Source organism: Hordeum vulgare, chromosome 2H, assembly GCF_904849725.1.
Source record: "Hordeum vulgare subsp. vulgare chromosome 2H, MorexV3_pseudomolecules_assembly, whole genome shotgun sequence".
In the NCBI taxonomy this organism is placed as follows: domain Eukaryota; kingdom Viridiplantae; phylum Streptophyta; class Magnoliopsida; order Poales; family Poaceae; genus Hordeum; species Hordeum vulgare.
The window spans coordinates 576,734,895-576,757,512 of record NC_058519.1 but is presented as its reverse complement, the minus strand read 5'-3'; the positions used below and the strand labels follow the sequence as shown (position 1 = coordinate 576,757,512).

General features: G+C 45.9%; 67 non-coding genes and 3 pseudogenes across 67 annotated transcripts; all 70 read right to left on the bottom strand.

Moving 5' to 3' along the window:
- Nucleotides 1-257: 257 nt before the first annotated feature.
- LOC123436122 lies at nucleotides 258-376 on the bottom strand. The gene has a single exon (XR_006627357.1). It is a non-coding gene; the product is annotated as a 5S ribosomal RNA (ribosomal RNA).
- A 191-nt stretch (nucleotides 377-567) lies between these two features.
- Nucleotides 568-686, bottom strand: LOC123434986. The gene has a single exon (XR_006626249.1). It is a non-coding gene; the product is annotated as a 5S ribosomal RNA (ribosomal RNA).
- Nucleotides 687-871: 185 nt separating this feature from the next.
- LOC123436783 lies at nucleotides 872-990 on the bottom strand. Its single transcript, XR_006627994.1, has one exon. It is a non-coding gene; the product is annotated as a 5S ribosomal RNA (ribosomal RNA).
- A 178-nt stretch (nucleotides 991-1,168) lies between these two features.
- Nucleotides 1,169-1,287, bottom strand: LOC123435845. Its single transcript, XR_006627090.1, has one exon. It is a non-coding gene; the product is annotated as a 5S ribosomal RNA (ribosomal RNA).
- A 188-nt stretch (nucleotides 1,288-1,475) lies between these two features.
- Nucleotides 1,476-1,594, bottom strand: LOC123434047. The gene has a single exon (XR_006625341.1). It is a non-coding gene; the product is annotated as a 5S ribosomal RNA (ribosomal RNA).
- A 188-nt stretch (nucleotides 1,595-1,782) lies between these two features.
- LOC123435015 lies at nucleotides 1,783-1,901 on the bottom strand. The gene has a single exon (XR_006626276.1). It is a non-coding gene; the product is annotated as a 5S ribosomal RNA (ribosomal RNA).
- Nucleotides 1,902-2,086: 185 nt separating this feature from the next.
- On the bottom strand, nucleotides 2,087-2,205 carry LOC123433095. The gene has a single exon (XR_006624649.1). It is a non-coding gene; the product is annotated as a 5S ribosomal RNA (ribosomal RNA).
- A 182-nt stretch (nucleotides 2,206-2,387) lies between these two features.
- Nucleotides 2,388-2,506, bottom strand: LOC123435744. The gene has a single exon (XR_006626993.1). It is a non-coding gene; the product is annotated as a 5S ribosomal RNA (ribosomal RNA).
- Nucleotides 2,507-2,691: 185 nt separating this feature from the next.
- LOC123438160 lies at nucleotides 2,692-2,810 on the bottom strand. The gene has a single exon (XR_006629320.1). It is a non-coding gene; the product is annotated as a 5S ribosomal RNA (ribosomal RNA).
- Nucleotides 2,811-2,995: 185 nt separating this feature from the next.
- LOC123435800 lies at nucleotides 2,996-3,114 on the bottom strand. The gene has a single exon (XR_006627047.1). It is a non-coding gene; the product is annotated as a 5S ribosomal RNA (ribosomal RNA).
- Nucleotides 3,115-3,293: 179 nt separating this feature from the next.
- On the bottom strand, nucleotides 3,294-3,411 carry LOC123433084. The gene has a single exon (XR_006624638.1). It is a non-coding gene; the product is annotated as a 5S ribosomal RNA (ribosomal RNA).
- A 233-nt stretch (nucleotides 3,412-3,644) lies between these two features.
- On the bottom strand, nucleotides 3,645-3,763 carry LOC123438747. Its single transcript, XR_006629871.1, has one exon. It is a non-coding gene; the product is annotated as a 5S ribosomal RNA (ribosomal RNA).
- A 182-nt stretch (nucleotides 3,764-3,945) lies between these two features.
- Nucleotides 3,946-4,063, bottom strand: LOC123433239. Its single transcript, XR_006624776.1, has one exon. It is a non-coding gene; the product is annotated as a 5S ribosomal RNA (ribosomal RNA).
- A 263-nt stretch (nucleotides 4,064-4,326) lies between these two features.
- Nucleotides 4,327-4,445, bottom strand: LOC123432002. The gene has a single exon (XR_006623605.1). It is a non-coding gene; the product is annotated as a 5S ribosomal RNA (ribosomal RNA).
- A 182-nt stretch (nucleotides 4,446-4,627) lies between these two features.
- Nucleotides 4,628-4,746, bottom strand: LOC123438043. Its single transcript, XR_006629205.1, has one exon. It is a non-coding gene; the product is annotated as a 5S ribosomal RNA (ribosomal RNA).
- Nucleotides 4,747-4,928: 182 nt separating this feature from the next.
- On the bottom strand, nucleotides 4,929-5,047 carry LOC123435799. Its single transcript, XR_006627046.1, has one exon. It is a non-coding gene; the product is annotated as a 5S ribosomal RNA (ribosomal RNA).
- A 188-nt stretch (nucleotides 5,048-5,235) lies between these two features.
- Nucleotides 5,236-5,354, bottom strand: LOC123434046. Its single transcript, XR_006625340.1, has one exon. It is a non-coding gene; the product is annotated as a 5S ribosomal RNA (ribosomal RNA).
- A 188-nt stretch (nucleotides 5,355-5,542) lies between these two features.
- Nucleotides 5,543-5,661, bottom strand: LOC123437787. Its single transcript, XR_006628956.1, has one exon. It is a non-coding gene; the product is annotated as a 5S ribosomal RNA (ribosomal RNA).
- Nucleotides 5,662-5,938: 277 nt separating this feature from the next.
- LOC123436121 lies at nucleotides 5,939-6,057 on the bottom strand. The gene has a single exon (XR_006627356.1). It is a non-coding gene; the product is annotated as a 5S ribosomal RNA (ribosomal RNA).
- Nucleotides 6,058-6,245: 188 nt separating this feature from the next.
- LOC123434984 lies at nucleotides 6,246-6,364 on the bottom strand. The gene has a single exon (XR_006626246.1). It is a non-coding gene; the product is annotated as a 5S ribosomal RNA (ribosomal RNA).
- Nucleotides 6,365-6,549: 185 nt separating this feature from the next.
- On the bottom strand, nucleotides 6,550-6,668 carry LOC123436782. The gene has a single exon (XR_006627993.1). It is a non-coding gene; the product is annotated as a 5S ribosomal RNA (ribosomal RNA).
- A 178-nt stretch (nucleotides 6,669-6,846) lies between these two features.
- Nucleotides 6,847-6,965, bottom strand: LOC123435844. The gene has a single exon (XR_006627089.1). It is a non-coding gene; the product is annotated as a 5S ribosomal RNA (ribosomal RNA).
- Nucleotides 6,966-7,153: 188 nt separating this feature from the next.
- LOC123434045 lies at nucleotides 7,154-7,272 on the bottom strand. The gene has a single exon (XR_006625339.1). It is a non-coding gene; the product is annotated as a 5S ribosomal RNA (ribosomal RNA).
- A 188-nt stretch (nucleotides 7,273-7,460) lies between these two features.
- LOC123438076 lies at nucleotides 7,461-7,579 on the bottom strand. Its single transcript, XR_006629237.1, has one exon. It is a non-coding gene; the product is annotated as a 5S ribosomal RNA (ribosomal RNA).
- A 182-nt stretch (nucleotides 7,580-7,761) lies between these two features.
- Nucleotides 7,762-7,880, bottom strand: LOC123433094. Its single transcript, XR_006624648.1, has one exon. It is a non-coding gene; the product is annotated as a 5S ribosomal RNA (ribosomal RNA).
- A 182-nt stretch (nucleotides 7,881-8,062) lies between these two features.
- Nucleotides 8,063-8,181, bottom strand: LOC123435743. Its single transcript, XR_006626992.1, has one exon. It is a non-coding gene; the product is annotated as a 5S ribosomal RNA (ribosomal RNA).
- Nucleotides 8,182-8,366: 185 nt separating this feature from the next.
- On the bottom strand, nucleotides 8,367-8,485 carry LOC123438159. Its single transcript, XR_006629319.1, has one exon. It is a non-coding gene; the product is annotated as a 5S ribosomal RNA (ribosomal RNA).
- A 185-nt stretch (nucleotides 8,486-8,670) lies between these two features.
- LOC123435798 lies at nucleotides 8,671-8,789 on the bottom strand. Its single transcript, XR_006627045.1, has one exon. It is a non-coding gene; the product is annotated as a 5S ribosomal RNA (ribosomal RNA).
- A 179-nt stretch (nucleotides 8,790-8,968) lies between these two features.
- Nucleotides 8,969-9,086, bottom strand: LOC123433083. The gene has a single exon (XR_006624637.1). It is a non-coding gene; the product is annotated as a 5S ribosomal RNA (ribosomal RNA).
- A 230-nt stretch (nucleotides 9,087-9,316) lies between these two features.
- On the bottom strand, nucleotides 9,317-9,435 carry LOC123437172. Its single transcript, XR_006628367.1, has one exon. It is a non-coding gene; the product is annotated as a 5S ribosomal RNA (ribosomal RNA).
- A 182-nt stretch (nucleotides 9,436-9,617) lies between these two features.
- LOC123438041 lies at nucleotides 9,618-9,736 on the bottom strand. The gene has a single exon (XR_006629203.1). It is a non-coding gene; the product is annotated as a 5S ribosomal RNA (ribosomal RNA).
- A 182-nt stretch (nucleotides 9,737-9,918) lies between these two features.
- LOC123435797 lies at nucleotides 9,919-10,037 on the bottom strand. The gene has a single exon (XR_006627044.1). It is a non-coding gene; the product is annotated as a 5S ribosomal RNA (ribosomal RNA).
- A 188-nt stretch (nucleotides 10,038-10,225) lies between these two features.
- Nucleotides 10,226-10,344, bottom strand: LOC123434044. The gene has a single exon (XR_006625338.1). It is a non-coding gene; the product is annotated as a 5S ribosomal RNA (ribosomal RNA).
- Nucleotides 10,345-10,535: 191 nt separating this feature from the next.
- Nucleotides 10,536-10,654, bottom strand: LOC123437785. The gene has a single exon (XR_006628955.1). It is a non-coding gene; the product is annotated as a 5S ribosomal RNA (ribosomal RNA).
- A 277-nt stretch (nucleotides 10,655-10,931) lies between these two features.
- LOC123437658 lies at nucleotides 10,932-11,050 on the bottom strand. Its single transcript, XR_006628833.1, has one exon. It is a non-coding gene; the product is annotated as a 5S ribosomal RNA (ribosomal RNA).
- A 191-nt stretch (nucleotides 11,051-11,241) lies between these two features.
- LOC123436313 lies at nucleotides 11,242-11,360 on the bottom strand. Its single transcript, XR_006627543.1, has one exon. It is a non-coding gene; the product is annotated as a 5S ribosomal RNA (ribosomal RNA).
- A 185-nt stretch (nucleotides 11,361-11,545) lies between these two features.
- On the bottom strand, nucleotides 11,546-11,664 carry LOC123436781. The gene has a single exon (XR_006627992.1). It is a non-coding gene; the product is annotated as a 5S ribosomal RNA (ribosomal RNA).
- A 178-nt stretch (nucleotides 11,665-11,842) lies between these two features.
- Nucleotides 11,843-11,961, bottom strand: LOC123437196. Its single transcript, XR_006628389.1, has one exon. It is a non-coding gene; the product is annotated as a 5S ribosomal RNA (ribosomal RNA).
- A 188-nt stretch (nucleotides 11,962-12,149) lies between these two features.
- LOC123435014 lies at nucleotides 12,150-12,268 on the bottom strand. Its single transcript, XR_006626275.1, has one exon. It is a non-coding gene; the product is annotated as a 5S ribosomal RNA (ribosomal RNA).
- A 188-nt stretch (nucleotides 12,269-12,456) lies between these two features.
- Nucleotides 12,457-12,575, bottom strand: LOC123432917. The gene has a single exon (XR_006624484.1). It is a non-coding gene; the product is annotated as a 5S ribosomal RNA (ribosomal RNA).
- A 182-nt stretch (nucleotides 12,576-12,757) lies between these two features.
- Nucleotides 12,758-12,876, bottom strand: LOC123435741. Its single transcript, XR_006626990.1, has one exon. It is a non-coding gene; the product is annotated as a 5S ribosomal RNA (ribosomal RNA).
- Nucleotides 12,877-13,076: 200 nt separating this feature from the next.
- LOC123438157 lies at nucleotides 13,077-13,195 on the bottom strand. Its single transcript, XR_006629316.1, has one exon. It is a non-coding gene; the product is annotated as a 5S ribosomal RNA (ribosomal RNA).
- Nucleotides 13,196-13,377: 182 nt separating this feature from the next.
- LOC123435796 lies at nucleotides 13,378-13,496 on the bottom strand. The gene has a single exon (XR_006627043.1). It is a non-coding gene; the product is annotated as a 5S ribosomal RNA (ribosomal RNA).
- A 179-nt stretch (nucleotides 13,497-13,675) lies between these two features.
- On the bottom strand, nucleotides 13,676-13,793 carry LOC123433082. The gene has a single exon (XR_006624636.1). It is a non-coding gene; the product is annotated as a 5S ribosomal RNA (ribosomal RNA).
- Nucleotides 13,794-14,032: 239 nt separating this feature from the next.
- LOC123437171 lies at nucleotides 14,033-14,151 on the bottom strand. The gene has a single exon (XR_006628366.1). It is a non-coding gene; the product is annotated as a 5S ribosomal RNA (ribosomal RNA).
- A 182-nt stretch (nucleotides 14,152-14,333) lies between these two features.
- Nucleotides 14,334-14,452, bottom strand: LOC123438040. Its single transcript, XR_006629202.1, has one exon. It is a non-coding gene; the product is annotated as a 5S ribosomal RNA (ribosomal RNA).
- A 182-nt stretch (nucleotides 14,453-14,634) lies between these two features.
- LOC123435794 lies at nucleotides 14,635-14,753 on the bottom strand. Its single transcript, XR_006627041.1, has one exon. It is a non-coding gene; the product is annotated as a 5S ribosomal RNA (ribosomal RNA).
- A 188-nt stretch (nucleotides 14,754-14,941) lies between these two features.
- LOC123437404 lies at nucleotides 14,942-15,060 on the bottom strand. Its single transcript, XR_006628586.1, has one exon. It is a non-coding gene; the product is annotated as a 5S ribosomal RNA (ribosomal RNA).
- A 185-nt stretch (nucleotides 15,061-15,245) lies between these two features.
- LOC123432916 lies at nucleotides 15,246-15,364 on the bottom strand. The gene has a single exon (XR_006624483.1). It is a non-coding gene; the product is annotated as a 5S ribosomal RNA (ribosomal RNA).
- Nucleotides 15,365-15,546: 182 nt separating this feature from the next.
- Nucleotides 15,547-15,665, bottom strand: LOC123431998. Its single transcript, XR_006623601.1, has one exon. It is a non-coding gene; the product is annotated as a 5S ribosomal RNA (ribosomal RNA).
- A 206-nt stretch (nucleotides 15,666-15,871) lies between these two features.
- LOC123438156 lies at nucleotides 15,872-15,990 on the bottom strand. Its single transcript, XR_006629315.1, has one exon. It is a non-coding gene; the product is annotated as a 5S ribosomal RNA (ribosomal RNA).
- A 185-nt stretch (nucleotides 15,991-16,175) lies between these two features.
- LOC123435793 lies at nucleotides 16,176-16,294 on the bottom strand. The gene has a single exon (XR_006627040.1). It is a non-coding gene; the product is annotated as a 5S ribosomal RNA (ribosomal RNA).
- Nucleotides 16,295-16,473: 179 nt separating this feature from the next.
- Nucleotides 16,474-16,591, bottom strand: LOC123433080. Its single transcript, XR_006624635.1, has one exon. It is a non-coding gene; the product is annotated as a 5S ribosomal RNA (ribosomal RNA).
- Nucleotides 16,592-16,794: 203 nt separating this feature from the next.
- On the bottom strand, nucleotides 16,795-16,913 carry LOC123435069. The gene has a single exon (XR_006626331.1). It is a non-coding gene; the product is annotated as a 5S ribosomal RNA (ribosomal RNA).
- Nucleotides 16,914-17,095: 182 nt separating this feature from the next.
- Nucleotides 17,096-17,237, bottom strand: LOC123433141 (annotated as a pseudogene).
- A 191-nt stretch (nucleotides 17,238-17,428) lies between these two features.
- LOC123435792 lies at nucleotides 17,429-17,547 on the bottom strand. Its single transcript, XR_006627039.1, has one exon. It is a non-coding gene; the product is annotated as a 5S ribosomal RNA (ribosomal RNA).
- Nucleotides 17,548-17,738: 191 nt separating this feature from the next.
- On the bottom strand, nucleotides 17,739-17,857 carry LOC123434043. Its single transcript, XR_006625337.1, has one exon. It is a non-coding gene; the product is annotated as a 5S ribosomal RNA (ribosomal RNA).
- A 414-nt stretch (nucleotides 17,858-18,271) lies between these two features.
- On the bottom strand, nucleotides 18,272-18,390 carry LOC123434042. Its single transcript, XR_006625336.1, has one exon. It is a non-coding gene; the product is annotated as a 5S ribosomal RNA (ribosomal RNA).
- Nucleotides 18,391-18,581: 191 nt separating this feature from the next.
- LOC123434041 lies at nucleotides 18,582-18,700 on the bottom strand. The gene has a single exon (XR_006625335.1). It is a non-coding gene; the product is annotated as a 5S ribosomal RNA (ribosomal RNA).
- A 178-nt stretch (nucleotides 18,701-18,878) lies between these two features.
- Nucleotides 18,879-18,997, bottom strand: LOC123431589. The gene has a single exon (XR_006623180.1). It is a non-coding gene; the product is annotated as a 5S ribosomal RNA (ribosomal RNA).
- Nucleotides 18,998-19,179: 182 nt separating this feature from the next.
- On the bottom strand, nucleotides 19,180-19,298 carry LOC123435791. The gene has a single exon (XR_006627038.1). It is a non-coding gene; the product is annotated as a 5S ribosomal RNA (ribosomal RNA).
- A 453-nt stretch (nucleotides 19,299-19,751) lies between these two features.
- Nucleotides 19,752-19,870, bottom strand: LOC123435068. Its single transcript, XR_006626330.1, has one exon. It is a non-coding gene; the product is annotated as a 5S ribosomal RNA (ribosomal RNA).
- A 182-nt stretch (nucleotides 19,871-20,052) lies between these two features.
- Nucleotides 20,053-20,194, bottom strand: LOC123433367 (annotated as a pseudogene).
- A 197-nt stretch (nucleotides 20,195-20,391) lies between these two features.
- LOC123435713 lies at nucleotides 20,392-20,510 on the bottom strand. The gene has a single exon (XR_006626964.1). It is a non-coding gene; the product is annotated as a 5S ribosomal RNA (ribosomal RNA).
- Nucleotides 20,511-20,924: 414 nt separating this feature from the next.
- LOC123433373 lies at nucleotides 20,925-21,040 on the bottom strand. Its single transcript, XR_006624889.1, has one exon. It is a non-coding gene; the product is annotated as a 5S ribosomal RNA (ribosomal RNA).
- Nucleotides 21,041-21,237: 197 nt separating this feature from the next.
- Nucleotides 21,238-21,339, bottom strand: LOC123433462 (annotated as a pseudogene).
- A 178-nt stretch (nucleotides 21,340-21,517) lies between these two features.
- LOC123438305 lies at nucleotides 21,518-21,636 on the bottom strand. Its single transcript, XR_006629455.1, has one exon. It is a non-coding gene; the product is annotated as a 5S ribosomal RNA (ribosomal RNA).
- Nucleotides 21,637-21,824: 188 nt separating this feature from the next.
- On the bottom strand, nucleotides 21,825-21,943 carry LOC123431797. Its single transcript, XR_006623381.1, has one exon. It is a non-coding gene; the product is annotated as a 5S ribosomal RNA (ribosomal RNA).
- Nucleotides 21,944-22,131: 188 nt separating this feature from the next.
- On the bottom strand, nucleotides 22,132-22,250 carry LOC123434040. The gene has a single exon (XR_006625334.1). It is a non-coding gene; the product is annotated as a 5S ribosomal RNA (ribosomal RNA).
- Nucleotides 22,251-22,432: 182 nt separating this feature from the next.
- Nucleotides 22,433-22,551, bottom strand: LOC123436089. Its single transcript, XR_006627324.1, has one exon. It is a non-coding gene; the product is annotated as a 5S ribosomal RNA (ribosomal RNA).
- Between the last annotated feature and the right edge of the window lie 67 nt (nucleotides 22,552-22,618).

Sequence of the window (22,618 nt, the reverse complement as noted above, 5' to 3'; positions counted from 1 at the left end):
TTCCTTATGCTTGCCCCTACTACTACTACTACTACTACTACTACTACTACTAGTCGTTGGGTGTCAAGCGCGGTGGGAAAAGTCACACAGTAATCGTCAAAAATAAGAAAATGAGGTCATATAGATCACGCTCCCGCGTCATCCTTGTCACGTGGCGCAAAAATATACACTAATCGTCAAAAATAAGAAAATGAGGTCATATAGATCACGCTCCCGCGTCATCCTTGTCACGTGGCGCAAAAATATATTTAAAAAGGGGAATGCAACACGAGGACTTCCCAGGAGGTCACCCATCCTAGTACTACTCTCGCCCAAGCACGCTTAACTTCGGAGTTCTGATGGGATCTGGTGCTTTAGTGCTGGTATGATCGCATCCGACATGCAACTATCTATTTGTTCCTTATGCTTGCCCCTACTACTACTACTACTACTACTACTACTAGTCGTTGGGTGTCAAGCGCGGTGGGAAAAGTCACACAGTAATCGTCAAAAATAAGAAAATGAGGTCATATAGATCACGCTCCCGCGTCATCCTTGTCACGTGGCGCAAAAATATATTTAAAAAGAGGAATGCAACACGAGGACTTCCCAAGAGGTCACCCATCCTAGTACTACTCTCGCCCAAGCACGCTTAACTTCGGAGTTCTGATGGGATCCGGTGCTTTAGTGCTGGTATGATCGCATCCGACATGCAACTATCTATTTGTTCCTTATGCTTGCCCCTGCTACTACTACTACTACTACTAGTTGTTGGGTGTCAAGCGCGGTGGGAAAAGTCACACAGTAATCGTCAAAAATAAGAAAATGAGGTCATATAGATCACGGTCCCGCGTCATCCTTGTCACGTGGCGCAAAAATATATTTAAAAAGGGGAATGCAACACGAGGACTTCCCAGGAGGTCACCCATCCTAGTACTACTCTCGCCCAAGCATGCTTAACTTCGGAGTTCTGATGGGATCCGGTGCTTTAGTGCTGGTATGATCGCATCCGACATGCAACTATCTATTTGTTCCTTATGTTTGCCCCTACTACTACTACTACTAGTCGTTGGGTGTCAAGCGCGGTGGGAAAAGTCACACAGTAATCGTCAAAAATAAGAAAATGAGGTCATATAGATCACGCTCCCGCGTCATCCTTGTCACGTGGCGAAAAATATATTTAAAAAGGGGAATGCAACACGAGGACTTCCCAGGAGGTCACCCATCCTAGTACTACTCTCGCCCAAGCACGCTTAACTTCGGAGTTCTGATGGGATCCGGTGCTTTAGTGCTGGTATGATCGCATCTGACATGCAACTATCTATTTGTTCCTTATGCTTGCCCCTACTACTACTACTACTACTACTACTAGTCGTTGGGTGTCAAGCGCGGTGGGAAAAGTCACACAGTAATCGTCAAAAATAAGAAAATGAGGTCATATAGATCACGCTCCCGCGTCATCCTTGTCACGTGGCGCAAAAATATATTTAAAAAGGGGAATGCAACACGAGGACTTCCCAGGAGGTCACCCATCCTAGTACTACTCTCGCCCAAGCACGCTTAACTTCGGAGTTCTGATGGGATCCGGTGCTTTAGTGCTGGTATGATCGCATCCGACATGCAACTATCTATTTGTTCCTTATGCTTGCCCCTACTACTACTACTACTACTACTACTAGTCGTTGGGTGTCAAGCGCGGTGGGAAAAGTCACACAGTAATCGTCAAAAATAAGAAAATGAGGTCATATAGATCACGCTCCCGCGTCATCCTTGTCACGTGGCGCAAAAATATATTTAAAAAGGGGAATGCAACACGAGGACTTCCCAGGAGGTCACCCATCCTAGTACTAATCTCGCCCAAGCACGCTTAACTTCGGAGTTCTGATGGGATCCGGTGCTTTAGTGCTGGTATGATCGCATCCGACATGCAACTATCTATTTGTTCCTTATGCTTGCCCCTACTACTACTACTACTACTACTAGTCGTTGGGTGTCAAGCGTGGTGGGAAAAGTCACACAGTAATCGTCAAAAATAAGAAAATGAGGTCATATAGATCAGGCTCCCGCGTCATCCTTGTCACGTGGCGCAAAAATATATTTAAAAAGGGGAATGCAACACGAGGACTTCCCAGGAGGTCACCCATCCTAGTACTACTCTCGCCCAAGCACGCTTAACTTCGGAGTTCTGATGAGATATGGTGCTTTAGTGCTGGTATGATCGCATCGGACATCCAACTATCTATTTGTTCCTTATGCTTGCCCCTACTACTACTACTACTACTAGTCGTTGGGTGTCAAGCGCGGTGGGAAAAGTCACACAGTAATCGTCAAAAATAAGAAAATGAGGTCATATAGATCACGGTCCCGCGTCATCCTTGTCACGTGGCGCAAAAATATATTTAAAAAGGGGAATGCAACACGAGGACTTCCCAGGAGGTCACCCATACTAGTACTACTCTCGCCCAAGCACGCTTAACTTCGGAGTTCTGATGGGATCCGGTGCTTTAGTGCTGGTATGATCGCATCCGACATGCAACTATCTATTTGTTCCTTATGCTTGCCCCTACTACTACTACTACTACTACTAGTCGTTGGGTGTCAAGCGCGGTGGGAAAAGTCACACAGTAATCGTCAAAAATAAGAAAATGAGGTCATATAGATCACGGTCCCGCGTCATCCTTGTCACGTGGCGCAAAAATATATTTAAAAAGGGGAATGCAACACGAGGACTTCCCAGGAGGTCACCCATCCTAGTACTACTCTCGCCCAAGCACGGTTAACTTCGGAGTTCTGATGGGATCCGGTGCTTTAGTGCTGGTATGATCGCATCTGACATGCAACTATCTATTTGTTCCTTATGCTTGCCCCTACTACTACTACTACTACTACTAGTCGTTGGGTGTCAAGCGCGGTGGGAAAAGTCACACAGTAATCGTCAAAAATAAGAAAATGAGGTCATATAGATCACGCTCCCGCGTCATCCTTGTCACGTGGCGCAAAAATATATTTAAAAAGGGGAATGCAACACGAGGACTTCCCAGGAGGTCACCCATCCTAGTACTACTCTCGCCCAAGCACGCTTAACTTCAGAGTTCTGATGGGATCCGGTGCTTTAGTGCTGGTATGATCGCATCCGACATGCAACTATCTATTTGTTCCTTATGCTTACCCCTACTACTACTACTACTAGTCGTTGGGTGTCAAGCGCGGTGGGAAAAGTCACACAGTAATCGTCAAAAATAAGAAAATGAGGTCATATAGATCACGCTCCCGCGTCATCCTTGTCATGTGGCGCAAAAATATATTTAAAAAGGGGAATGCAACACGAGGACTTCCCAGGAGGTCACCCATCCTACTACTACTCTCGCCCAAGCACGCTTAACTTCGGAGTTCTGATGGGATCCGGTGCTTTAGTGCTGTTTGATCGCATCCGACATGCAACTATCTATTTGTTCCTTATGCTTGCCCCTACTACTACTACTACTACTACTACTACTACTACTACTACTACTACTACTACTACTACTACTACTACTACTAGTCGTTGGGTGTCAAGCGCGGCGGGAAAAGTCACACAATAATCGTCAAAAATAAGAAAATGAGGTCATATAGATCACGGTCCCGCGTCATCCTTGTCACGTGGCGCAAAAATATATTTAAAAAGGGGAATGCAACACGAGGACTTCCGAGGAGGTCACCCATCGTAGTACTACTCTCGCCCAAGCACGCTTAACTTCGGAGTTCTGATGTGATCCGGTGCTTTAGTGCTGGTATGATCGCATCCGACATGCAACTATCTATTTGTTCCTTATGCTTGCCCCTACTACTACTACTACTACTAGTCGTTGGGTGTCAAGCGCGGTGGGAAAAGTCACACAGTAATCGTCAAAAATAAGAAAATGAGGTCATATAGATCACGGTCCCGCGTCATCCTTGTCACGTGGCGCAAAAATATATTTAAAAAGGGGAATGCAACAAGAGGACTTCCCAGGAGGTCACCCATCCTAGTACTACTCTCGCCCAAGCACGCTTAACTTCGGAGTTCTGATGGGATCCGGTGCTTTAGTGCTGTTTGATCGCATCCGACATGCAACTATCTATTTGTTCCTTATGCTTGCCCCTACTACTACTACTACTACTACTACTACTACTACTACTACTACTACTACTACTACTACTACTACTACTACTACTACTACTACTACTACTACTACTACTACTAGTCGTTGGGTGTCAAGCGCGGCGGGAAAAGTCACACAATAATCGTCAAAAATAAGAAAATGAGGTCATATAGATCACGGTCCCGCGTCATCCTTGTCACGTGGCGCAAAAATATATTTAAAAAGGGGAATGCAACACGACGACTTCCGAGGAGGTCACCCATCGTAGTACTACTCTCGCCCAAGCACGCTTAACTTCGGAGTTCTGATGGGATCCGGTGCTTTAGTGCTGGTATGATCGCATCCGACATGCAACTATCTATTTGTTCCTTATGCTTGCCCCTACTACTACTACTACTACTAGTCGTTGGGTGTCAAGCGCGGTGGGAAAAGTCACACAGTAATCGTCAAAAATAAGAAAATGAGGTCATATAGATCACGGTCCCGCGTCATCCTTGTCACGTGGCGCAAAAATATATTTAAAAAGGGGAATGCAACAAGAGGACTTCCCAGGAGGTCACCCATCCTAGTACTACTCTCGCCCAAGCACGCTTAACTTCGGAGTTCTGATGGGATCCGGTGCTTTAGTGCTGGTATGATCGCATCCGACATGCAACTATCTATTTGTTCCTTATGCTTGCCCCTACTACTACTACTACTACTAGTGGTTGGGTGTCAAGCGCGGTGGGAAAAGTCACACAGTAATCGTCAAAAATAAGAAAATGAGGTCATATAGATCACGGTCCCGCGTCATCCTTGTCACGTGGCGCAAAAATATATTTAAAAAGGGGAATGCAACACGAGGACTTCCCAGGAGGTCACCCATCCTAGTACTACTCTCGCCCAAGCACGCTTAACTTCAGAGTTCTGATGGGATCCGGTGCTTTAGTGCTGGTATGATCGCATCCGACATGCAACTATCTATTTGTTCCTTATGCTTGCCCCTACTACTACTACTACTACTACTACTAGTCGTTGGGTGTCAAGCGCGGTGGGAAAAGTCACACAGTAATCGTCAAAAATAAGAAAATGAGGTCATATAGATCACGCTCCCGCGTCATCCTTGTCACGTGGCGCAAAAATATATTTAAAAAGGGGAATGCAACACGAGGACTTCCCAGGAGGTCACCCATCCTAGTACTACTCTCGCCCAAGCACGCTTAACTTCGGAGTTCTGATGGGATCCGGTGCTTTAGTGCTGGTATGATCGCATCCGACATGCAACTATCTATTTGTTCCTTATGCTTGCCCCTACTACTACTACTACTACTACTACTAGTCGTTGGGTGTCAAGCGCGGTGGGAAAAGTCACACACTAATCGTCAAAAATAAGAAAATGAGGTCATATAGATCACGCTCCCGCGTCATCCTTGTCACGTGGCGCAAAAATATATTTAAAAAGGGGAATGCAACACGAGGACTTCCCAGTAGGTCACCCATCCTAGTACTACTCTCGCCCAAGCACGCTTAACTTCGGAGTTCTGATGGGATCTGGTGCTTTAGTGCTGGTATGATCGCATCCGACATGCAACTATCTATTTGTTCCTTATGCTTGCCCCTACTACTACTACTACTACTACTACTACTACTACTAGTCGTTGGGTGTCAAGCGCGGTGGGAAAAGTCACACAGTAATCGTCAAAAATAAGAAAATGAGGTCATATAGATCACGCTCCCGCGTCATCCTTGTCACGTGGCGCAAAAATATACACTAATCGTCAAAAATAAGAAAATGAGGTCATATAGATCACGCTCCCGCGTCATCCTTGTCACGTGGCGCAAAAATATATTTAAAAAGGGGAATGCAACACGAGGACTTCCCAGGAGGTCACCCATCCTAGTACTACTCTCGCCCAAGCACGCTTAACTTCGGAGTTCTGATGGGATCTGGTGCTTTAGTGCTGGTATGATCGCATCCGACATGCAACTATCTATTTGTTCCTTATGCTTGCCCCTACTACTACTACTACTACTACTACTAGTCGTTGGGTGTCAAGCGCGGTGGGAAAAGTCACACAGTAATCGTCAAAAATAAGAAAATGAGGTCATATAGATCACGCTCCCGCGTCATCCTTGTCACGTGGCGCAAAAATATATTTAAAAAGAGGAATGCAACACGAGGACTTCCCAAGAGGTCACCCATCCTAGTACTACTCTCGCCCAAGCACGCTTAACTTCGGAGTTCTGATGGGATCCGGTGCTTTAGTGCTGGTATGATCGCATCCGACATGCAACTATCTATTTGTTCCTTATGCTTGCCCCTGCTACTACTACTACTACTACTAGTTGTTGGGTGTCAAGCGCGGTGGGAAAAGTCACACAGTAATCGTCAAAAATAAGAAAATGAGGTCATATAGATCACGGTCCCGCGTCATCCTTGTCACGTGGCGCAAAAATATATTTAAAAAGGGGAATGCAACACGAGGACTTCCCAGGAGGTCACCCATCCTAGTACTACTCTCGCCCAAGCATGCTTAACTTCGGAGTTCTGATGGGATCCGGTGCTTTAGTGCTGGTATGATCGCATCCGACATGCAACTATCTATTTGTTCCTTATGTTTGCCCCTACTACTACTACTACTAGTCGTTGGGTGTCAAGCGCGGTGGGAAAAGTCACACAGTAATCGTCAAAAATAAGAAAATGAGGTCATATAGATCACGCTCCCGCGTCATCCTTGTCACGTGGCGAAAAATATATTTAAAAAGGGGAATGCAACACGAGGACTTCCCAGGAGGTCACCCATCCTAGTACTACTCTCGCCCAAGCACGCTTAACTTCGGAGTTCTGATGGGATCCGGTGCTTTAGTGCTGGTATGATCGCATCTGACATGCAACTATCTATTTGTTCCTTATGCTTGCCCCTACTACTACTACTACTACTACTACTAGTCGTTGGGTGTCAAGCGCGGTGGGAAAAGTCACACAGTAATCGTCAAAAATAAGAAAATGAGGTCATATAGATCACGCTCCCGCGTCATCCTTGTCACGTGGCGCAAAAATATATTTAAAAAGGGGAATGCAACACGAGGACTTCCCAGGAGGTCACCCATCCTAGTACTACTCTCGCCCAAGCACGCTTAACTTCGGAGTTCTGATGGGATCCGGTGCTTTAGTGCTGGTATGATCGCATCCGACATGCAACTATCTATTTGTTCCTTATGCTTGCCCCTACTACTACTACTACTACTACTACTAGTCGTTGGGTGTCAAGCGCGGTGGGAAAAGTCACACAGTAATCGTCAAAAATAAGAAAATGAGGTCATATAGATCACGCTCCCGCGTCATCCTTGTCACGTGGCGCAAAAATATATTTAAAAAGGGGAATGCAACACGAGGACTTCCCAGGAGGTCACCCATCCTAGTACTAATCTCGCCCAAGCACGCTTAACTTCGGAGTTTTGATGGGATCCGGTGCTTTAGTGCTGGTATGATCGCATCCGACATGCAACTATCTATTTGTTCCTTATGCTTGCCCCTACTACTACTACTACTACTAGTCGTTGGGTGTCAAGCGTGGTGGGAAAAGTCACACAGTAATCGTCAAAAATAAGAAAATGAGGTCATATAGATCAGGCTCCCGCGTCATCCTTGTCACGTGGCGCAAAAATATATTTAAAAAGGGGAATGCAACACGAGGACTTCCCAGGAGGTCACCCATCCTAGTACTACTCTCGCCCAAGCACGCTTAACTTCGGAGTTCTGATGAGATATGGTGCTTTAGTGCTGGTATGATCGCATCGGACATCCAACTATCTATTTGTTCCTTATGCTTGCCCCTACTACTACTACTACTACTAGTCGTTGGGTGTCAAGCGCGGTGGGAAAAGTCACACAGTAATCGTCAAAAATAAGAAAATGAGGTCATATAGATCACGGTCCCGCGTCATCCTTGTCACGTGGCGCAAAAATATATTTAAAAAGGGGAATGCAACACGAGGACTTCCCAGGAGGTCACCCATACTAGTACTACTCTCGCCCAAGCACGCTTAACTTCGGAGTTCTGATGGGATCCGGTGCTTTAGTGCTGGTATGATCGCATCCGACATGCAACTATCTATTTGTTCCTTATGCTTGCCCCTACTACTACTACTACTACTACTAGTCGTTGGGTGTCAAGCGCGGTGGGAAAAGTCACACAGTAATCGTCAAAAATAAGAAAATGAGGTCATATAGATCACGGTCCCGCGTCATCCTTGTCACGTGGCGCAAAAATATATTTAAAAAGGGGAATGCAACACGAGGACTTCCCAGGAGGTCACCCATCCTAGTACTACTCTCGCCCAAGCACGGTTAACTTCGGAGTTCTGATGGGATCCGGTGCTTTAGTGCTGGTATGATCGCATCTGACATGCAACTATCTATTTGTTCCTTATGCTTGCCCCTACTACTACTACTACTACTACTAGTCGTTGGGTGTCAAGCGCGGTGGGAAAAGTCACACAGTAATCGTCAAAAATAAGAAAATGAGGTCATATAGATCACGCTCCCGCGTCATCCTTGTCACGTGGCGCAAAAATATATTTAAAAAGGGGAATGCAACACGAGGACTTCCCAGGAGGTCACCCATCCTAGTACTACTCTCGCCCAAGCACGCTTAACTTCAGAGTTCTGATGGGATCCGGTGCTTTAGTGCTGGTATGATCGCATCCGACATGCAACTATCTATTTGTTCCTTATGCTTACCCCTACTACTACTACTACTAGTCGTTGGGTGTCAAGCGCGGTGGGAAAAGTCACACAGTAATCGTCAAAAATAAGAAAATGAGGTCATATAGATCACGCTCCCGCGTCATCCTTGTCATGTGGCGCAAAAATATATTTAAAAAGGGGAATGCAACACGAGGACTTCCCAGGAGGTCACCCATCCTACTACTACTCTCGCCCAAGCACGCTTAACTTCGGAGTTCTGATGGGATCCGGTGCTTTAGTGCTGTTTGATCGCATCCGACATGCAACTATCTATTTGTTCCTTATGCTTGCCCCTACTACTACTACTACTACTACTACTACTACTACTACTACTACTACTACTACTACTACTACTACTACTAGTCGTTGGGTGTCAAGCGCGGCGGGAAAAGTCACACAATAATCGTCAAAAATAAGAAAATGAGGTCATATAGATCACGGTCCCGCGTCATCCTTGTCACGTGGCGCAAAAATATATTTAAAAAGGGGAATGCAACACGAGGACTTCCGAGGAGGTCACCCATCGTAGTACTACTCTCGCCCAAGCACGCTTAACTTCGGAGTTCTGATGGGATCCGGTGCTTTAGTGCTGGTATGATCGCATCCGACATGCAACTATCTATTTGTTCCTTATGCTTGCCCCTACTACTACTACTACTACTAGTCGTTGGGTGTCAAGCGCGGTGGGAAAAGTCACACAGTAATCGTCAAAAATAAGAAAATGAGGTCATATAGATCACGGTCCCGCGTCATCCTTGTCACGTGGCGCAAAAATATATTTAAAAAGGGGAATGCAACAAGAGGACTTCCCAGGAGGTCACCCATCCTAGTACTACTCTCGCCCAAGCACGCTTAACTTCGGAGTTCTGATGGGATCCGGTGCTTTAGTGCTGGTATGATCGCATCCGACATGCAACTATCTATTTGTTCCTTATGCTTGCCCCTACTACTACTACTACTACTAGTGGTTGGGTGTCAAGCGCGGTGGGAAAAGTCACACAGTAATCGTCAAAAATAAGAAAATGAGGTCATATAGATCACGGTCCCGCGTCATCCTTGTCACGTGGCGCAAAAATATATTTAAAAAGGGGAATGCAACACGAGGACTTCCCAGGAGGTCACCCATCCTAGTACTACTCTCGCCCAAGCACGCTTAACTTCAGAGTTCTGATGGGATCCGGTGCTTTAGTGCTGGTATGATCGCATCCGACATGCAACTATCTATTTGTTCCTTATGCTTGCCCCTACTACTACTACTACTACTACTACTAGTCGTTGGGTGTCAAGCGCGGTGGGAAAAGTCACACAGTAATCGTCAAAAATAAGAAAATGAGGTCATATAGATCACGCTCCCGCGTCATCCTTGTCACGTGGCGCAAAAATATATTTAAAAAGGGGAATGCAACACGAGGACTTCCCAGGAGGTCACCCATCCTAGTACTACTCTCGCCCAAGCACGCTTAACTTCGGAGTTCTGATGGGATCCGGTGCTTTAGTGCTGGTATGATCGCATCCGACATGCAACTATCTATTTGTTCCTTATGCTTGCCCCTACTACTACTACTACTACTACTACTACTAGTCGTTGGGTGTCAAGCGCGGTGGGAAAAGTCACACACTAATCGTCAAAAATAAGAAAATGAGGTCATATAGATCACGCTCCCGCGTCATCCTTGTCACGTGGCGCAAAAATATATTTAAAAAGGGGAATGCAACACGAGGACTTCCCAGTAGGTCACCCATCCTAGTACTACTCTCGCCCAAGCACGCTTAACTTCGGAGTTCTGATGGGATCTGGTGCTTTAGTGCTGGTATGATCGCATCCGACATGCAACTATCTATTTGTTCCTTATGCTTGCCCCTACTACTACTACTACTACTACTACTACTACTACTAGTCGTTGGGTGTCAAGCGCGGTGGGAAAAGTCACACAGTAATCGTCAAAAATAAGAAAATGAGGTCATATAGATCACGCTCCCGCGTCATCCTTGTCACGTGGCGCAAAAATATACACTAATCGTCAAAAATAAGAAAATGAGGTCATATAGATCACGCTCCCGCGTCATCCTTGTCACGTGGCGCAAAAATATATTTAAAAAGGGAAATGCAACACGAGGACTTCCCAGGAGGTCACCCATCCTAGTACTACTCTCGCCCAAGCACGCTTAACTTCGGAGTTCTGATGGGATCTGGTGCTTTAGTGCTGGTATGATCGCATCCGACATGCAACTATCTATTTGTTCCTTATGCTTGCCCCTACTACTACTACTACTACTACTACTACTAGTCGTTGGGTGTCAAGCGCGGTGGGAAAAGTCACACAGTAATCGTCAAAAATAAGAAAATGAGGTCATATAGATCACGCTCCCGCGTCATCCTTGTCACGTGGCGCAAAAATATATTTAAAAAGAGGAATGCAACACGAGGACTTCCCAAGAGGTCACCCATCCTAGTACTACTCTCGCCCAAGCACGCTTTACTTCGGAGTTCTGATGGGATCCGGTGCTTTAGTGCTGGTATGATCGCATCCGACATGCAACTATCTATTTGTTCCTTATGCTTGCCCCTGCTACTACTACTACTACTACTAGTTGTTGGGTGTCAAGCGCGGTGGGAAAAGTCACACAGTAATCGTCAAAAATAAGAAAATGAGGTCATATAGATCACGGTCCCGCGTCATCCTTGTCACGTGGCGCAAAAATATATTTAAAAAGGGGAATGCAACACGAGGACTTCCCAGGAGGTCACCCATCCTAGTACTACTCTCGCCCAAGCATGCTTAACTTCGGAGTTCTGATGGGATCCGGTGCTTTAGTGCTGGTATGATCGCATCCGACATGCAACTATCTATTTGTTCCTTATGTTTGCCCCTACTACTACTACTACTAGTCGTTGGGTGTCAAGCGCGGTGGGAAAAGTCACACAGTAATCGTCAAAAATAAGAAAATGAGGTCATATAGATCACGCTCCCGCGTCATCCTTGTCACGTGGCGAAAAATATATTTAAAAAGGGGAATGCAACACGAGGACTTCCCAGGAGGTCACCCATCCTAGTACTACTCTCGCCCAAGCACGCTTAACTTCGGAGTTCTGATGGGATCCGGTGCTTTAGTGCTGGTATGATCACATCTGACATGCAACTATCTATTTGTTCCTTATGCTTGCCCCTACTACTACTACTACTACTACTACTAGTCGTTGGGTGTCAAGCGCGGTGGGAAAAGTCACACAGTAATCGTCAAAAATAAGAAAATGAGGTCATATAGATCACGCTCCCGCGTCATCCTTGTCACGTGGCGCAAAAATATATTTAAAAAGGGGAATGCAACACGAGGACTTCCCAGGAGGTCACCCATCCTAGTACTAATCTCGCCCAAGCACGCTTAACTTCGGAGTTCTGATGGGATCCGGTGCTTTAGTGCTGGTATGATCGCATCCGACATGCAACTATCTATTTGTTCCTTATGCTTGCCCCTACTACTACTACTACTACTACTACTAGTCGTTGGGTGTCAAGCGTGGTGGGAAAAGTCACACAGTAATCGTCAAAAATAAGAAAATGAGGTCATATAGATCAGGCTCCCGCGTCATCCTTGTCACGTGGCGCAAAAATATATTTAAAAAGGGGAATGCAACACGAGGACTTCCCAGGAGGTCACCCATCCTAGTACTACTCTCGCCCAAGCACGCTTAACTTCGGAGTTCTGATGGGATATGGTGCTTTAGTGCTGGTATGATCGCATCGGACATCCAACTATCTATTTGTTCCTTATGCTTGCCCCTACTACTACTACTACTACTAGTCGTTGGGTGTCAAGCGCGGTGGGAAAAGTCACACAGTAATCGTCAAAAATAAGAAAATGAGGTCATATAGATCACGGTCCCGCGTCATCCTTGTCACGTGGCGCAAAAATATATTTAAAAAGGGGAATGCAACACGAGGACTTCCCAGGAGGTCACCCATACTAGTACTACTCTCGCCCAAGCACGCTTAACTTCGGAGTTCTGATGGGATCCGGTGCTTTAGTGCTGGTATGATCGCATCCGACATGCAACTATCTATTTGTTCCTTATGCTTGCCCCTACTACTACTACTACTACTACTACTACTACTACTACTAGTCGTTGGGTGTCAAGCGCGGTGGGAAAAGTCACACAGTAATCGTCAAAAATAAGAAAATGAGGTCATATAGATCACGGTCCCGCGTCATCCTTGTCACGTGGCGCAAAAATATATTTAAAAAGGGGAATGCAACACGAGGACTTCCCAGGAGGTCACCCATCCTAGTACTACTCTCGCCCAAGCACGGTTAACTTCGGAGTTCTGATGGGATCCGGTGCTTTAGTGCTGGTATGATCGCATCTGACATGCAACTATCTATTTGTTCCTTATGCTTGCCCCTACTACTACTACTACTACTAGTCGTTGGGTGTCAAGCGCGGTGGGAAAAGTCACACAGTAATCGTCAAAAATAAGAAAATGAGGTCATATAGATCACGCTCCCGCGTCATCCTTGTCACGTGGCGCAAAAATATATTTAAAAAGGGGAATGCAACACGAGGACTTCCCAGGAGGTCACCCATCCTAGTACTACTCTCGCCCAAGCACGCTTAACTTCAGAGTTCTGATGGGATCCGGTGCTTTAGTGCTGGTATGATCGCATCCGACATGCAACTATCTATTTGTTCCTTATGCTTACCCCTACTACTACTACTACTAGTCGTTGGGTGTCAAGCGCGGTGGGAAAAGTCACACAGTAATCGTCAAAAATAAGAAAATGAGGTCATATAGATCACGCTCCCGCGTCATCCTTGTCATGTGGCGCAAAAATATATTTAAAAAGGGGAATGCAACACGAGGACTTCCCAGGAGGTCACCCATCCTACTACTACTCTCGCCCAAGCACGCTTAACTTCGGAGTTCTGATGGGATCCGGTGCTTTAGTGCTGTTTGATCGCATCCGACATGCAACTATCTATTTGTTCCTTATGCTTGCCCCTACTACTACTACTACTACTACTACTACTACTACTACTACTACTACTACTACTACTACTACTACTACTACTACTACTAGTCGTTGGGTGTCAAGCGCGGCGGGAAAAGTCACACAATAATCGTCAAAAATAAGAAAATGAGGTCATATAGATCACGGTCCCGCGTCATCCTTGTCACGTGGCGCAAAAATATATTTAAAAAGGGGAATGCAACACGAGGACTTCCGAGGAGGTCACCCATCGTAGTACTACTCTCGCCCAAGCACGCTTAACTTCGGAGTTCTGATGGGATCCGGTGCTTTAGTGCTGGTATGATCGCATCCGACATGCAACTATCTATTTGTTCCTTATGCTTGCCCCTACTACTACTACTACTACTAGTCGTTGGGTGTCAAGCGCGGTGGGAAAAGTCACACAGTAATCGTCAAAAATAAGAAAATGAGGTCATATAGATCACGGTCCTGCGTCATCCTTGTCACGTGGCGCAAAAATATATTTAAAAAGGGGAATGCAACAAGAGGACTTCCCAGGAGGTCACCCATCCTAGTACTACTCTCGCCCAAGCACGCTTAACTTCGGAGTTCTGATGGGATCCGGTGCTTTAGTGCTGGTATGATCGCATCCGACATGCAACTATCTATTTGTTCCTTATGCTTGCCCCTACTACTACTACTACTACTAGTGGTTGGGTGTCAAGCGCGGTGGGAAAAGTCACACAGTAATCGTCAAAAATAAGAAAATGAGGTCATATAGATCACGGTCCCGCGTCATCCTTGTCACGTGGCGCAAAAATATATTTAAAAAGGGGAATGCAACACGAGGACTTCCCAGGAGGTCACCCATCCTAGTACTACTCTCGCCCAAGCACGCTTAACTTCAGAGTTCTGATGGGATCCGGTGCTTTAGTGCTGGTATGATCGCATCCGACATGCAACTATCTATTTGTTCCTTATGCTTGCCCCTACTACTACTACTACTACTACTACTAGTCGTTGGGTGTCAAGCGCGGTGGGAAAAGTCACACAGTAATCGTCAAAAATAAGAAAATGAGGTCATATAGATCACGCTCCCGCGTCATCCTTGTCACGTGGCGCAAAAATATATTTAAAAAGGGGAATGCAACACGAGGACTTTCCAGGAGGTCACCCATCCTAGTACTAATCTCGCCCAAGCACGCTTAACTTCGGAGTTCTGATGGGATCCGGTGCTTTAGTGCTGGTATGATCGCATCCGACATGCAACTATCTATTTGTTCCTTATGCTTGCCCCTACTACTACTACTACTACTACTAGTCGTTGGGTGTCAAGCGTGGTGGGAAAAGTCACACAGTAATCGTCAAAAATAGGAAAATGAGGTCATATAGATCAGGCTCCCGCGTCATCCTTGTCACGTGGCGCAAAAATATATTTAAAAAGGGGAATGCAACACGAGGACTTCCCAGGAGGTCACCCATCCTAGTACTACTCTCGCCCAAGCACGCTTAACTTCGGAGTTCTGATGGGATATGGTGCTTTAGTGCTGGTATGATCGCATCGGACATGCAACTATCTATTTGTTCCTTATGCTTGCCCCTACTACTACTACTACTACTAGTCGTTGGGTGTCAAGCGCGGTGGGAAAAGTCACACAGTAATCGTCAAAAATAAGAAAATGAGGTCATATAGATCACGGTCCCGCGTCATCCTTGTCACGTGGCGCAAAAATATATTTAAAAAGGGGAATGCAACACGAGGACTTCCCAGGAGGTCACCCATACTAGTACTACTCTCGCGCAAGCACGCTTAACTTCGGAGTTCTGATGGGATCCGGTGCTTTAGTGCTGGTATGATCGCATCCGACATGCAACTATCTATTTGTTCCTTATGCTTGCCCCTACTACTACTACTACTACTACTACTACTACTACTACTACTACTAGTCGTTGGGTGTCAAGCGCGGTGGGAAAAGTCACACAGTAATCGTCAAAAATAAGAAAATGAGGTCATATAGATCACGGTCCCGTGTCATCCTTGTCACGTGGCGCAAAAATATATTTAAAAAGGGGAATGCAACACGAGGACTTCCCAGGAGGTCACCCATCCTAGTACTACTCTCGCCCAAGCACGGTTAACTTCGGAGTTCTGATGGGATCCGGTGCTTTAGTGCTGGTATGATCGCATCTGACATGCAACTATCTATTTGTTCCTTATGCTTGCCCCTACTACTACTACTACTACTACTAGTCGTTGGGTGTCAAGCGCGGTGGGAAAAGTCACACAGTAATCGTCAAAAATAAGAAAATGAGGTCATATAGATCACGCTCCCGCGTCATCCTTGTCACGTGGCGCAAAAATATATTTAAAAAGGGGAATGCAACACGAGGACTTCCCAGGAGGTCACCCATCCTAGTACTACTCTCGCCCAAGCACGCTTAACTTCAGAGTTCTGATGGGATCCGGTGCTTTAGTGCTGGTATGATCGCATCCGACATGCAACTATCTATTTGTTCCTTATGCTTACCCCTACTACTACTACTACTAGTCGTTGGGTGTCAAGCGCGGTGGGAAAAGTCACACAGTAATCGTCAAAAATAAGAAAATGAGGTCATATAGATCACGCTCCCGCGTCATCCTTGTCATGTGGCGCAAAAATATATTTAAAAAGGGGAATGCAACACGAGGACTTCCCAGGAGGTCACCCATCCTACTACTACTCTCGCCCAAGCACGCTTAACTTCGGAGTTCTGATGGGATCCGGTGCTTTAGTGCTGTTTGATCGCATCCGACATGCAACTATCTATTTGTTCCTTATGCTTGCCCCTACTACTACTACTACTACTACTACTACTACTACTACTACTAGTCGTTGGGTGTCAAGCGCGGCGGGAAAAGTCACACAATAATCGTCAAAAATAAGAAAATGAGGTCATATAGATCACGGTCCCGCGTCATCCTTGTCACGTGGCGCAAAAATATATTTAAAAAGGGGAATGCAACACGAGGACTTCCCAGGAGGTCACCCATCGTAGTACTACTCTCGCCCAAGCACGCTTAACTTCGGAGTTCTGATGGGATCCGGTGCTTTAGTGCTGGTATGATCGCATCCGACATGCAACTATCTATTTGTTCCTTATGCTTGCCCCTACTACTACTACTATTACTAGTCGTTGGGTGTCAAGCGCGGTGGGAAAAGTCACACAGTAAACGTCAAAAATAAGAAAATGAGGTCATATAGATCACGCTCCCGCGTCATCCTTGTCACGTGGCGCAAAAATATAGTTAAAAAGGGGAATGCAACACGAGGACTTCCCAGGAGGTCACCCATCCTAGTACTACTCTCTCACCCATCCTAGTACTACTCTCGCCCAAGCACGCTTAACTTCGGAGTTCTGATGGGATCTGGTGCTTTAGTGCTGGTATGATCGCATCCGACATGCAACTATCTATTTGTTCCTTATGCTTGCCCCTACTACTACTACTACTACTACTACTACTAGTCGTTGGGTGTCAAGCGCGGTGGGAAAAGTCACACAGTAATCGTCAAAAATAAGAAAATGTGGTCATATAGATCACGCTCCCGCGTCATCCTTGTCACGTGGCGCAAAAATATATTTAAAAACGGGAATGCAACACGAGGACTTCCCAGGAGGTCACCCATCCTAGTACTACTCTCGCCCAAGCACGCTTAACTTCAGAGTTCTGATGGGATCCGGTGCTTTAGTGCTGGTATGATCGCATCCGACATGCAACTATCTATTTGTTCCTTATGCTTGCCCCTACTACTACTACTACTACTACTACTACTAGTTGTTGGGTGTCAAGCGCGGTGGGAAAAGTCACACAGTAATCGTCAAAAATAAGAAAATGTGGTCATATAGATCACGCTCCCGCGTCATCCTTGTCACGTGGCGCAAAAATATATTTAAAAAGGGGAATGCAACACGAGGACTTCCCAGGAGGTCACCCATCCTAGTACTACTCTCGCCCAAGCACGCTTAACTTCGGAGTTCTGATGGGATCCGGTGCTTTAGTGCTGGTATGATCGCATCCGACATGCAACTATCTATTTGTTCCTTATGCTTGCCCCTACTACTACTACTACTACTACTACTACTACTACTAGTTGTTGGGTGTCAAGCGCGGTGGGAAAAGTCACACAGTAATCGTCAAAAATAAGAAAATGAGGTCATATAGATCACGGTCCCGCGTCATCCTTGTCACGGGGCGCAAAAATATATTTAAAAAGGGGAATGCAACACGAGGACTTCCCAGGAGGTTGCAACTATCTATTTGTTCCTTATGCTTGCCCCTACTACTACTACTACTACTACTACTACTAGTCGTTGGGTGTCAAGCGCGGTGGGAAAAGTCACACAGTAATCGTCAAAAATAAGAAAATGTGGTCATATAGATCACGCTCCCGCGTCATCCTTGTCACGTGGCGCAAAAATATATTTAAAAAGGGGAATGCAACACGAGGACTTCCCAGGAGGTCACCCATCCTAGTACTACTCTCGCCCAAGCACGCTTAACTTCGGAGTTCTGATGGGATCCGGTGCTTTAGTGCTGGTATGATCGCATCCGACATGCAACTATCTATTTGTTCCTTATGCTTGCCCCTACTACTACTACTACTACTACTACTACTAGTTGTTGGGTGTCAAGCGCGGTGGGAAAAGTCACACAGTAATCGTCAAAAATAAGAAAATGAGGTCATATAGATCACGGTCCCGCGTCATCCTTGTCACGGGGCGCAAAAATATATTTAAAAAGGGGAATGCAACACGAGGACTTCCCAGGAGGTCACCCATCCTAGTACTACTCTCGCCCAAGCACGCTTAACTTCGGAGTTCTGATGGGATCCGGTGCTTTAGTGCTGGTATGATCGCATCCGACATGCAACTATCTATTTGTTCTTTATGTTTGCCGCTACTACTACTACTACTAGTCGTTGGGTGTCAAGCGCGGTGGGAAAAGTCACACAGTAATCGTCAAAAATAAGAAAATGAGGTCATATAGATCACGCTCCCGCGTCATCCTTGTCACGTGGGGAAAAATATATTTAAAAAGGGGAATGCAACACGAGGACTTCCCAGGAGGTCACCCATCCTAGTACTACTCTCGCCCAAGCACGGTTAACTTCGGAGTTCTGATGGGATCCGGTGCTTTAGTGCTGGTATAATCGCATCTGACATGCAACTATCTATTTGTTCCTTATGCTTGCCCCTACTACTACTACTACTACTAGTCGTTGGGTGTCAAGCGCGGTGGGAAAAGTCACACAGTAATCGTCAAAAATAAGAAAATGAGGTCATATAGATCACGCTCCCGCGTCATCCTTGTCACGTGGCGCAAAAATATATTTAAAAAGGGGAATGCAACACGAGGACTTCCCAGGAGGTCACCCATCCTAGTACTACTCTCGCCCAAGCACGCTTAACTTCAGAGTTCTGATGGGATCCGGTGCTTTAGTGCTGGTATGATCGCATCCGACATGCAACTATCTATTTGTTCCTTATGCTTACCCCTACTACTACTACTACTAGTCGTTGGGTGTCAAGCGCGGTGGGAAAAGTCACACAGTAATCGTCAAAAATAAGAAAATGAGGTCATATAGATCACGCTCCCGCGTCATCCTTGTCATGTGGCGCAAAAATATATTTAAAAAGGGGAATGCAACACGAGGACTTCTATGGGATCCGGTGCTTTAGTGCTGTTTGATCGCATCCGACATGCAACTATCTATTTGTTCCTTATGCTTGCCCCTACTACTACTACTACTACTACTACTACTACTACTACTACTACTACTACTACTAGTCGTTGGGTGTCAAGCGCGGCGGGAAAAGTCACACAATAATCGTCAAAAATAAGAAAATGAGGTCATATAGATCACGGTCCCTCGTCATCCTTGTCACGTGGCGCAAAAATATATTTAAAAAGGGGAATGCAACACGAGGACTTCCCAGGAGGTCACCCATCGTAGTACTACTCTCGCCCAAGCACGCTTAACTTCGGAGTTCTGATGGGATCCGGTGCTTTAGTGCTGGTATGATCGCATCCGACATGCAACTATCTATTTGTTCCTTATGCTTGCCCCTACTACTACTACTATTACTAGTCGTTGGGTGTCAAGCGCGGTGGGAAAAGTCACACAGTAAACGTCAAAAATAAGAAAATGAGGTCATATAGATCACGCTCCCGCGTCATCCTTGTCACGTGGCGCAAAAATATAGTTAAAAAGGGGAATGCAACACGAGGACTTCCCAGGAGGTCACCCATCCTAGTACTACTCTCTCACCCATCCTAGTACTACTCTCGCCCAAGCACGCTTAACTTCGGAGTTCTGATGGGATCTCGTGCTTTAGTGCTAGTATGATCGCATCCGACATGCAACTATCTATTTGTTCCTTATGCTTGCCCCTACTACTACTACTACTACTACTACTACTACTACTAGTCGTTGGGTGTCAAGCGCGGTGGGAAAAGTCACACAGTAATCGTCAAAAATAAGAAAATGTGGTCATATAGATCACGCTCCCGCGTCATCCTTGTCACGTGGCGCAAAAATATATTTAAAAACGGGAATGCAACACGAGGACTTCCCAGGAGGTCACCCATCCTAGTACTACTCTCGCCCAAGCACGCTTAACTTCGGAGTTCTCATGGGATCCGGTGCTTTAGTGCTGGTATGATCGCATCCGACATGCAACTATCTATTTGTTCCTTATGCTTGCCCCTACTACTACTACTACTACTACTACTACTACTAGTTGTTGGGTGTCAAGCGCGGTGGGAAAAGTCACACAGTAATCGTCAAAAATAAGAAAATGAGGTCATATAGATCACGGTCCCGCGTCATCCTTGTCACGGGGCGCAAAAATATATTTAAAAAGGGGAATGCAACACGAGGACTTCCCAGGAGGTTGCAACTATCTATTTGTTCCTTATGCTTGCCCCTACTACTACTACTACTACTACTACTACTACTAGTCGTTGGGTGTCAAGCGCGGTGGGAAAAGTCACACAGTAATCGTCAAAAATAAGAAAATGTGGTCATATAGATCACGCTCCCGCGTCATCCTTGTCACGTGGCGCAAAAATATATTTAAAAACACGAATGCAACACGAGGACTTCCCAGGAGGTCAATCCTAGTACTACTCTCGCCCAAGCACGCTTAACTTCGGAGTTCTGATGGGATCCGGTGCTTTAGTGCTGCTATGATCGCATCCGACATGCAACTATCTATTTGTTCCTTATGCTTGCCCCTACTACTACTACTACTACTACTACTACTACTACTAGTTGTTGGGTGTCAAGCGCGGTGGCAAAAGTCACACAGTAATCGTCAAAAATAAGAAAATGAGGTCATATAGATCACGGTCCCGCGTCATCCTTGTCACGGGGCGCAAAAATATATTTAAAAAGGGGAATGCAACACGAGGACTTCCCAGGAGGACTCTCGCCCAAGCACGCTTAACTTCGGAGTTCTGATGGGATCCGGTGCTTTAGTGCTGGTATGATCGCATCCGACATGCAACTATCTATTTGTTCTTTATGTTTGCCGCTACTACTACTACTACTAGTCGTTGGGTGTCAAGCGCGGTGGGAAAAGTCACACAGTAATCGTCAAAAATAAGAAAATGAGGTCATATAGATCACGCTCCCGCGTCATCCTTGTCACGTGGCGAAAAATATATTTAAAAAGGGGAATGCAACACGAGGACTTCCCAGGAGGTCACCCATCCTAGTACTACTCTCGCCCAAGCACGCTTAACTTCGTAGTTCTGATGGGATCCGGTGCTTTAGTGCTGGTATGATCGCATCCGACATGCAACTATCTATTTGTTCCTTATGCTTGCCCCTACTACTACTACTACTACTACTACTAGTCGTTGGGTGTCAAGCGCGGTGGGAAAAGTCACACAGTAATCGTCAAAAATAAGAAAATGAGGTCATATAGATCACGGTCCCGCGTCATCCTTGTCACGTGGTGCAAAAATATATTTAAAAAGGGGAATGCAACACGAGGACTTCCCAGGAGGTCACTCATCCTAGTACTACTCTCGCCCAAGCACGCTTAACTTCGAAGTTCTGATGGGATCCGGTGCTTTAGTGCTGGTATGATCGCATCCGACATGCAACTATCTATTTGTTCCTTATGCTTGCCCCTACTACTACTACTACTACTACTACTAGTCGTTGGGTGTCAAGCGCGGTGGAAAAAGTCACACAGTAATCGTCAAAAATAAGAAAATGAGGTCATATAGATCACGCTCCCGCGTCATCCTTGTCACGTGGCGCAAAAATATATTTAAAAAGGGGAATGCAACACGAGGACTTCCCAGGAGGTCACCCATCCTAGTACTACTCTCGCCCAAGCACGCTTAACTTCGGAGTTCTGATGGGATCCGGTGCTTTAGTGCTGGTATGATCGCATCCGACATGCAACTATCTATTTGTTCCTTATGCTTGCCCCTACTACTACTACTACTACTAGTCGTTGGGTGTCAAGCGCGGTGGGAAAAGTCACACAGTAATCGTCAAAAATAAGAAAATGAGGTCATATAGATCACGCTCCCGCGTCATCCTTATCACGTGGCGCAAAAATATATTTAAAAAGGGGAATGCAACACGAGGACTTCCCAGGAGGTCACCCATCCTAGTACTACTCTCGCCCAAGCACGCTTAACTTTGGAGTTCTGATGGGATCCGGTGCTTTAGTGCTGGTATGATCGCATCCGACATGCAACTATCTATTTGTTCCTTATGCTTGCCCCTACTACTACTACTACTACTACTACTAGTCG